This window comes from Corylus avellana, chromosome ca3 (genome assembly GCF_901000735.1).
Source record: "Corylus avellana chromosome ca3, CavTom2PMs-1.0".
NCBI lineage: Eukaryota > Viridiplantae > Streptophyta > Magnoliopsida > Fagales > Betulaceae > Corylus > Corylus avellana.
This window is the reverse complement of record NC_081543.1, coordinates 31225947-31234442: the sequence shown is the minus strand read 5'-3', so window position 1 is coordinate 31234442 and position 8496 is coordinate 31225947. Positions and strand designations below refer to the sequence as shown.

At 32.7% G+C, this 8496-nt stretch overlaps 1 long non-coding RNA gene across 1 annotated transcript; it reads right to left on the bottom strand.

Annotated features, from left to right (window-relative positions):
* Positions 1-386: 386 nt before the first annotated feature.
* On the bottom strand, positions 387-1840 carry LOC132173337 (uncharacterized). The gene is made up of 2 exons (XR_009439305.1): positions 1298-1840; positions 387-599 (listed from the first exon to the last, which is right to left on the bottom strand). It is a non-coding gene; the product is annotated as an uncharacterized LOC132173337 (long non-coding RNA).
* Between the last annotated feature and the right edge of the window lie 6656 nt (positions 1841-8496).

The following is an 8496-nucleotide window of genomic DNA, read 5'->3' as shown; positions in this document are numbered from 1 at the left end:
ACTTGTAATTAATTATCTTCCTCCCCTCTCACATTGTGCAGAAAAATCACAGATCTAAACTGTAACTTGTTCATGATGTATAAGACAAGACTAGAAGGTGTAAGCAAAATCACACATCCAATCTATCACATCATTCTTTTTTCTTTTACTTTTCTGTTGTTGTATGTAAATACTCTTGTATATATATATCACCATAATTCGCATTCACACTATTGCTCTAAGGAAAATCTCGAAGATGATAGAATAGAAGGGATGAAAATAATAGTGTGTGTGCTATTGCTCTTGCAAGTGGGTTGCTTCTCAAAGACAATCTGTCAGCCTTGAGGAATTATTCTTTCACCTTTCTTGAAGCAATGGAAGTAGTGTGAAACACACGCATTACAAAAGCTAGTAACATCTTTGGATCATAATAATATCTTGCAAACATAATTAAATTCAAAGGATCATAAATAAATGAGATAGATGTATCAAACAAATCTGCTAGCTACTTACATATATAAAGAAAGATTGATCAGAATATAGTAATAGTAACCTAAGCATACCTCCAAAAAACCTGAGTGCTAAAGCCATCTCTTCAGCCAGGGAAAGATAAGAACTACCTGGTTAATTAATAAGAGATAAAGCCAGAAACAAAACAAAAACAAAAACAAAAAAAAGAGGCGGAGATCACACAGCTCAAACAATAATATTCCACCTACTATCACTTGCAACATAAAGACAAGGATGAAAACCAGATACCTACAGATTGATATTTTTGAAAAACCATGATCTTTGATACATGATACATCCAGTACAATATTAGTATTAGGAAGCAATAATTGTTAATGTGCATATTGATAAAGAAAATCTCAAATCCATAGAGAAAAACCCTAAGGAGAAAAGTTTTGGTGTAGAGGGTAGGAGGGGAAGTGCAAGAAGAAGCCAATTAGGAAATAGATGATTAGGGAAAGAGCAGAAACGGACAGAGAAGATTCTTGAAGCCATGATGAAAAAAACCAGGCCAATGATGAACCTGAAAGAGTTAAAGACTGACAGAGGGAAACACAACCCTGCCTGATCCATGAAATTTAGAGATAAAAATAAAAGAGTAATGATGATCCTTTCCCTCTTCAGTCAGAAAAAGGGTGAAAAAAGTAGTCAAAATCTATCATCATTACACCAATCTGCTCATGCCCAACGACCCTGATTTCTCTAATTACAAAAAAACCCCATATATATAAAAACAGTCCAAACGCGAACAAGAACAAACGAACATATGCAAGAAAAACATAAGGGCAAGGATATCATGAAAACTCACCAATAGATCAAGGCAAAAAAACCATCCACGGAGAACAAATCAGATCGAGGAGATTGCGATGATCAGAGTGAGTAGTGGAAGCAATAATTGGGGGGAATGAAGCCTGGTCCGACGTCAGTAACTCATGATCTCTCCCAAATGGGTATCTCAAAGATCCAAATTTTGAACAAAATCTGATAAATTGAGATTAACATCATAGATCTAGTTGGTGACCTCGAGCCAGACAACATTCCCCTCAAAACAAAAAGCTTCTTTCTTCTTCTCCTTCCTTCCTTCTCCACTATTTCATCACAAACCCAATTCTCCTCCCTAGACCCTCAGGCAAGAGAGAGAGAGAGAGAGAAGAGATGGGTCTCTCATCTCTTTGATCATGGTGAAATGGGTGAGTGAGTGAGTGAGAACTGAGACGGAAGAGATAGAGATAAAAAGGGCAGGGGAAGGAGAGATAGGTGGTGAAAAGGACAAAGAAAGTAATAAAAGCAGCAGACCCCCCTGACCCTACCAACTGGGTCTTGGGTTCCAGAAATGACCACGACTCCTCTCTCTCTCTCTCTCTCTCTCTCTCTCTCCCATCGTCTCATCTATCTCATCGTCTCTACCATGCAGTATATATAGAATTCAGCTCCTCTGTTTCTCTCTCTCACGCGTACTTTTTTCTTTACACGTTGATGATATCAAATCCCATGACTAGCGCGAGATCATCATGACCTAATCACACCATCAGCTACAAAATTAAGCAGCATCTATATATATATATATCAACAACAACAAAAAAAACTCTGAATTCAGAAACCCTCAAGTCTTAACACCCCATTACTAGGTTTGACATATTTTGGCATTGGCAACCCTAAATATTTAGACATGTTGAGCCGTATGATTGGGAGACATCATGATGATGTTGATGAGACACGAAACAAGTAATCCAAGAATGAGTCAGAGAATTAGTTCAGCTAATTTTACCCACCACTATTGGAAATCTTGCTTCTTTCTTTTCTTTTTTTTCTTTTTTTTTTTTCTTTTTTTTAACGTTTTTTTTTTTTTTTTTTAAATTTATTTGTACTGTAAAACTGGGCAACATTTATAAATAATTTGCGTGAAAAAGGGAACCCCCCTCGTTCAGTGCATTTCACTTCTTTTACTACGGTCGCGGGGGATTCGAGATGACGACAGACACATGACAGACACAAAAGGGTAGAGGAGTCAGCGTATTGATCTATATACATGTTTAGGTGCTCTCCGCTCCACCATTGGGTGCATGGTCCTTCCAGTTTGATTCCATCAACTTGAGGACCACTTTACACTACTTATTTCCATTGAAGAGCATATTTCTACCGAGCCATTCGAATTTGGTACCACTATGCAAATTAAGTAAAAAATTCCACCAATTATCGCCAACCTTTTGAAAGCCCTCACATGCTAGGTTTAAGCATATGATCTGTTTAACAAGTGTTGTTTGGTGTGGGAGTGGATTCGTGTTTACTTGTCAAGTTCAGATTCTGTCAAAATATAGGTAGAAGACTACATAGGTTAACATTAACCCGACCACTTTAACTAAGCGGGTTAGTCGTGTTGAGTTTGAGGGCCATGCCAAAAATTGCTAGCCCATATGTCGCGTGTAGGGTTCAAGTCGTATCAAAGTGTGAATATCCCTTAACCCAATCCATTAATTTATTGTTGGGTTCATGTACAGTTCACAAATTGTGCCAAAAATTACTTTCTTTACGAACAAACATGACAATTTATAATTAGTAAAATAATTGATTAAGCAAAAAAAATGATTCGTTAATTTACTTAGTAGCTAACTTGTCAATTATAAATTCTTAATATTTCAGTCAAAATTTAGCTCAATGAACCGTTTTCTATTATATATATGGACTAATTCCCGTATCTCATTTTCCCTCCTCTATAATCAAGATAGATAGCATGTAATTAATTCCTTCTTGACATGTTGTATATACTATATATTGTTCATTTGCTCATGAGAAAAATCAACCAGAGCATATTTCTGAATTAATTGCCTACTTTGCTATGTTTGTTAATGGAATTTATTATTCAAATAAGGTGTCTTAGTAAAACATAATAATCGCATTTGTACTATATATACTTTCAAAGGATTAATTAAATTTATATTAGAGTTATTTTTTTATTGTTAAATCACTATTTATCAAAAAAAAACTTAGGTCGATAAGAAATGGTTGTGAGAAAAATATAAAACCAGTCCATTGTGGTTGCACCGATTTGCAATAAGCTCCCTAATATTTAAAAATGACTTAAAACTCCCCATGGTAAGCATAAGTTGCAAATAACTCCCCATCTTGAGTACTTGTCGTTGTTTGAAATCCCAACGGAAATTGTCAATGTGTCATGTCATCCCCAATTAAAATTAGACGCATGTCTCCTACAATAAAAAAATGAAAGAAAAGAACAGATTAAAAAGGAAAAAAATAGGAAGTGGTTTGGCCACCTCAACCCAGTGAAATTAGGTAAACTACCTCCTCTATATATATATATATATATATATTATTTCTTGTCAACTAAAGGGATTGATTTTGCATTTGACACAATCATTTAATTAATATTTTCACATTTTTCCTCACATGTGTTCAAACTATGGTTCAACAAGTGAGAATTACATAAAATATTTAATTGAAATGAGTGATAAATTGTGAAGCGAGGGTCAATCTTATGACATTTACTCTAATATCATATTAAATTATTATTTATTTCAAAATTTTAAGTTAATAAGAAATTATTTTATTAATATTTTATTATTTATATAGTCTAATTTATCAAATCCACTACCAATCCAATGTGAGACTTGAAACATATGCCTCAATAATTTACCTATCCAATGTCAAACTTTTACAATCCTGTATATCACAGCAGGTACACGTCCATCAGATGTCAGTAAGGTGTTGAAATGAAAGCTTATGCTTTGGTTATGGAGAATTTTAACTTTTTTTAGCTACTTAGAATAATTTGATTTGACCTTATAATTACTTTGTTAAGAAAAAGTTTTTACCCGAACATAAAAAAATGCATAAAACAGGTTGACCTATTTAGTATTAGCAACGTCATAAACATGTGCTAATTAATATGTTTGTTTGTTAATTACTTTATTTCCATTTACTATAATAACTTTTTGTTACTTGGAGTAAAAAAGAGAAAGATGATCGATAGGTGTCAAATCCATGCCAACCACCAATTTGATTGGTTCATATAATAAAGTAAAATAAAAATATTAAAAAAAATATATCCCTAGCATTACTTAAAAAATTAAAAATTTACGAGTCAGTTAAATTTTAATGTAACTATGTCTATGGATGCCTATGAACTTGCACAAAATGGAAGGGATTGGACCATTCTCAGGTCATACTCCATTAGAAAAAGATAAATAAATAAAAGAGTCTGCATACTCCATTAATCAAGACACATAAAATAATTCTAAAAATACATAAAATATTTTTTAAAAATCATTTTAAAACAAACAGAGCATTAGTTCTTACATTTTCACACCTAGGAGTGTATTTTTTTTTTTTTTTTTTTTGACATGTTCGCACAAGAGGGAAGAGGGGAATTCGAATTAATGACCTCCACTTTATTAAGCGTGGTTCCAAACAATTAAGTTACCTCTTGGAGACCAACTTAGATCATCTTCTTAGGTAAATAAAGAGGTGGTTCTTTCAAAAATTGGTGGTGGTTAAGCACAGAAAATCCAGTTACAAATGGAAAATGCTATATTAATTTACCAAATTTTTTTCTTAAAAATTGTTCGTAATTTTGTTCACTCTTCAAAATAATCAATTCTGACTTTGGATTAGATCATTCTACCTTGTTTTTTGCCAAATGGCATAAATAAAAAGAACATGCGTTATATTATGGGGGAGTTAATATTTTAAGTGATAATTTGTATTTTATGAATAATTCTATAAGTTACTTTTATATTCTTTTTGTGTCATTCTAAGAATTGGATAACTTTTAAAATTAACATTTTATCAAAATTCAATCATGATCAATCACAAGCTCAATGATGATTTTAGAAGCCAGATCATTCTTAGAGTAACACAAAAATGACTTCTAACATTAACCATATTTTAGTAATTGACATGATAAATATCATTCTTAGAGTATACACTATGACTTGATGGTTTATATTTTAGTAGCCAAATTATAAGTACCACATAAATTATCATGTCATTTTATAAAGGACTTATATATATATATATATATAAAGTTGGAGAAGAAGGCAACATAATTGGTTGAATCCGAATAGGTGCCCCCATTGACCTGAAGCCACCTTTTTGACCCAGAAGCTATGAAAAATATGAAAGCATTCCCGTTGATTTCTCTTTTCAAAGCGGCCTAATTTCATGGTGATTGACCTAACCCCATTAGGCACCAAACTTTACCTAGATTTTTGTTCTTTCGCATTTCAATTCCCACCAATATATTAACGGCATTGTCTCCTTCTTTTGAAAATTTATAATTTTTTTAACTTATTTTTCTTTTCTTTTTTCATTTAAGATACCAACATGCTTTGATCAAATTATTGTGTACTGAATTTTCTTTTTAATTCAATCTATTAAATTAAGAGTTGCGTCAAGGGGATTCCGGAAACCCAAACCAACCATTTATTACAAAGTCATTTATAAATTGATGTGTTAGTTTATAATTGGTGAAATAATTAAACAAAAAATTTAGGTTATCAATTTCTCTTAATTATTCCACTTGCCACATCATTTTATAAATGACTTTGAATTCAAAGTTATAGTACTTGAATTTTTTTTATTAAATTAATATTTATTTTTAAAGCATATAATTTTCACGTGCTTCAAAAACTTCTTTTTTTTTTTTTTTTTTTTTTCTAATCAAATAAGGGAAAGCGGGTTACAGGGCTAATTGACAACAAAAGGGGTGGACACCCCAACAATAAAACCCAAAAGATAAATGCAGTGCAGAAAAAGTAATAAATTCTGGATTAGGTCCAAAAGGACCCAATAGCAGGCAATGGTACTGCCGATGGTCCCAAGAGAACTATAAACAAGCCGGACCTTTTCCAGGGTCGCACAAGACGGTGACAATTTGCTTCAAAAACTTATTAATCATATAAAACTATATGCGTTTTATAAATACACAAATGTGAATTTAATCAGCTGAATTTAAACAATTTCTTCCGACACAATCTGAAATAAAACATTGTCCATTAGTTGTTTCAGCCCAATTACCATAGATAATCACATGAACCAAAATACGTTGGTCCCATACATTTTCTGACCTCCATTGACCTTTTTGTCATTTTTTTTGTAAGTCTTTTGTCATATTTTGATACAACCATTATTAGGCAACCTGTGAATCATTGTTGTCACAGCTAAAAAGTGTAAACTACTTCCTTTTAAAATAGTGAAAAAAAATCTGCTTGAAAAGATTAAAATCTCGTCCTCTTTCTCATGCAAAATAAAATAACCCTTAAGAAATTGTAAAAAAAAAAAAAATACCCCCCTCTTAAGAAATGAATGTGCAGGAGTGGTTGAAAAGTGAAAAAGTTAAGAACCCTTTTGTGTTAGCTTTTTGGCCACCCAACCCAAGTAGGGCTTGATTGAGAAAAGAAGATTCTTTGCAAACTAGACAACGTGGAAAATGGAACCAAATTCTAGGTGGAGTTTTTCTTTTCTTTTCTTTTTTGATGTTTGAAACTTCATACTCAAACATACATACCACGACACATTGAATTTCGTTTCCAATTTTAATATAATTGAACACCGTGAGCAGGTGTTGGGGACTGTTTTTAAACCTTTTTTAATTATTACTAGTTTAATTAAAGCTAACTACCAGTCAGCTTTAATTATTGTCTTTAGCACAAATTTGAACTCATTTGGAACCAATTTCTAAGCCCAAAGCCTAGGCAGCATACTCCGCCCAACAAAAAAAATCAATTTACATGCATCAAATATCATGAGAAACGAAGTTGCATAAGCGTTGGAGAAGTTTTGTTGGGATGATCTCTTAATTTGCTTTGGAGTAAAAGTCTCAAGTCTATTGTAAGTTTGTTTAAGAGGGGGCGAAAAATTATTGCATCAACGCTACAAATTACAACAAATTACGCAAAGGTGATTGTGCAAATTTACCCATACAACGTCTTGTTACGAGGTCCCTCTCCAAAGCTCGTAACAAGACATATTAGTTTAATTTTTTTCAATCCAGTTCGAAAGAAAATTTTATCTTTATTTTATTTAGTCATCGATAGTCAACTAGATTTAACCAATAAAGTTAAAAAAGAAAAAAGAGATTAAACATGTGGAAGGGCTGGCAAAAGTTTGAACCAGGCTCGTTTTTTTTTCATAAGCAACGCAATCTTTGGGCTTATCATAGGCTAAAGTTTGCTTCTTAGGATAAGTAGACGCCCATTCCCTGTCATGGGCCAGCCCATTAAGACGCAAAAAGGAGTTGGTGGTGGGACTAAGCATAAATGACCGTGGGGGAGAGCTATGTGGGCTTTAGCTTAAAGGCCCAAAGGTACACAAGCCCACTCAAGTGACCCAAGCCCAATATTTCCGTTTACACCTGGATTAAGGAAGGATAAACTGATAAAGCCCCATCTTATGTTGGTAAACCCAAAACAAGACCTTTCCAAGCAAATAGTGTCTCAAGCAATCATCACCATTCATTTTAAAAGCCCAGACACTTGTCAAAGTCAGAGCCTCCCATATGTACCGTGTTAAATGCAATAAAATAAAATTTTAACTATAAAACCACATTATCCCACGGTAACTATCTCATAGATGCCATTTGGTAGTGAGTTACTATTAATTTTTTTTTTTTAAAAAAAAAAAAAGAAAATTGCATTGATTTAATTATTTTTAAATGAGAATCATTGATACTTGAAATCAAGAAAAAAGAAAGGCTGCCCAACAAAATGAAAAAGAAAGAAAGGCAGCAGCCCACTACTGACTTTGTAAACATGGAATCTTCAAGAATCACCTTTATCATCTATTTCCTCTTTATTTTTTGTATGAAAACTAGAACTTTGTCACATGTTTTCTGCTCCAAATTACTCGGTGCAAAATATTTACTCTGTTTCAATAGATGAAAATTAATTATCTTATAATGCTATAAATTATATTTTTTATTTATAATTATCTTATTAGCTTACGTAGGAGCTCAAATTAACAATTAGCCAAGTCATTGTTAAAAAAAAAAAG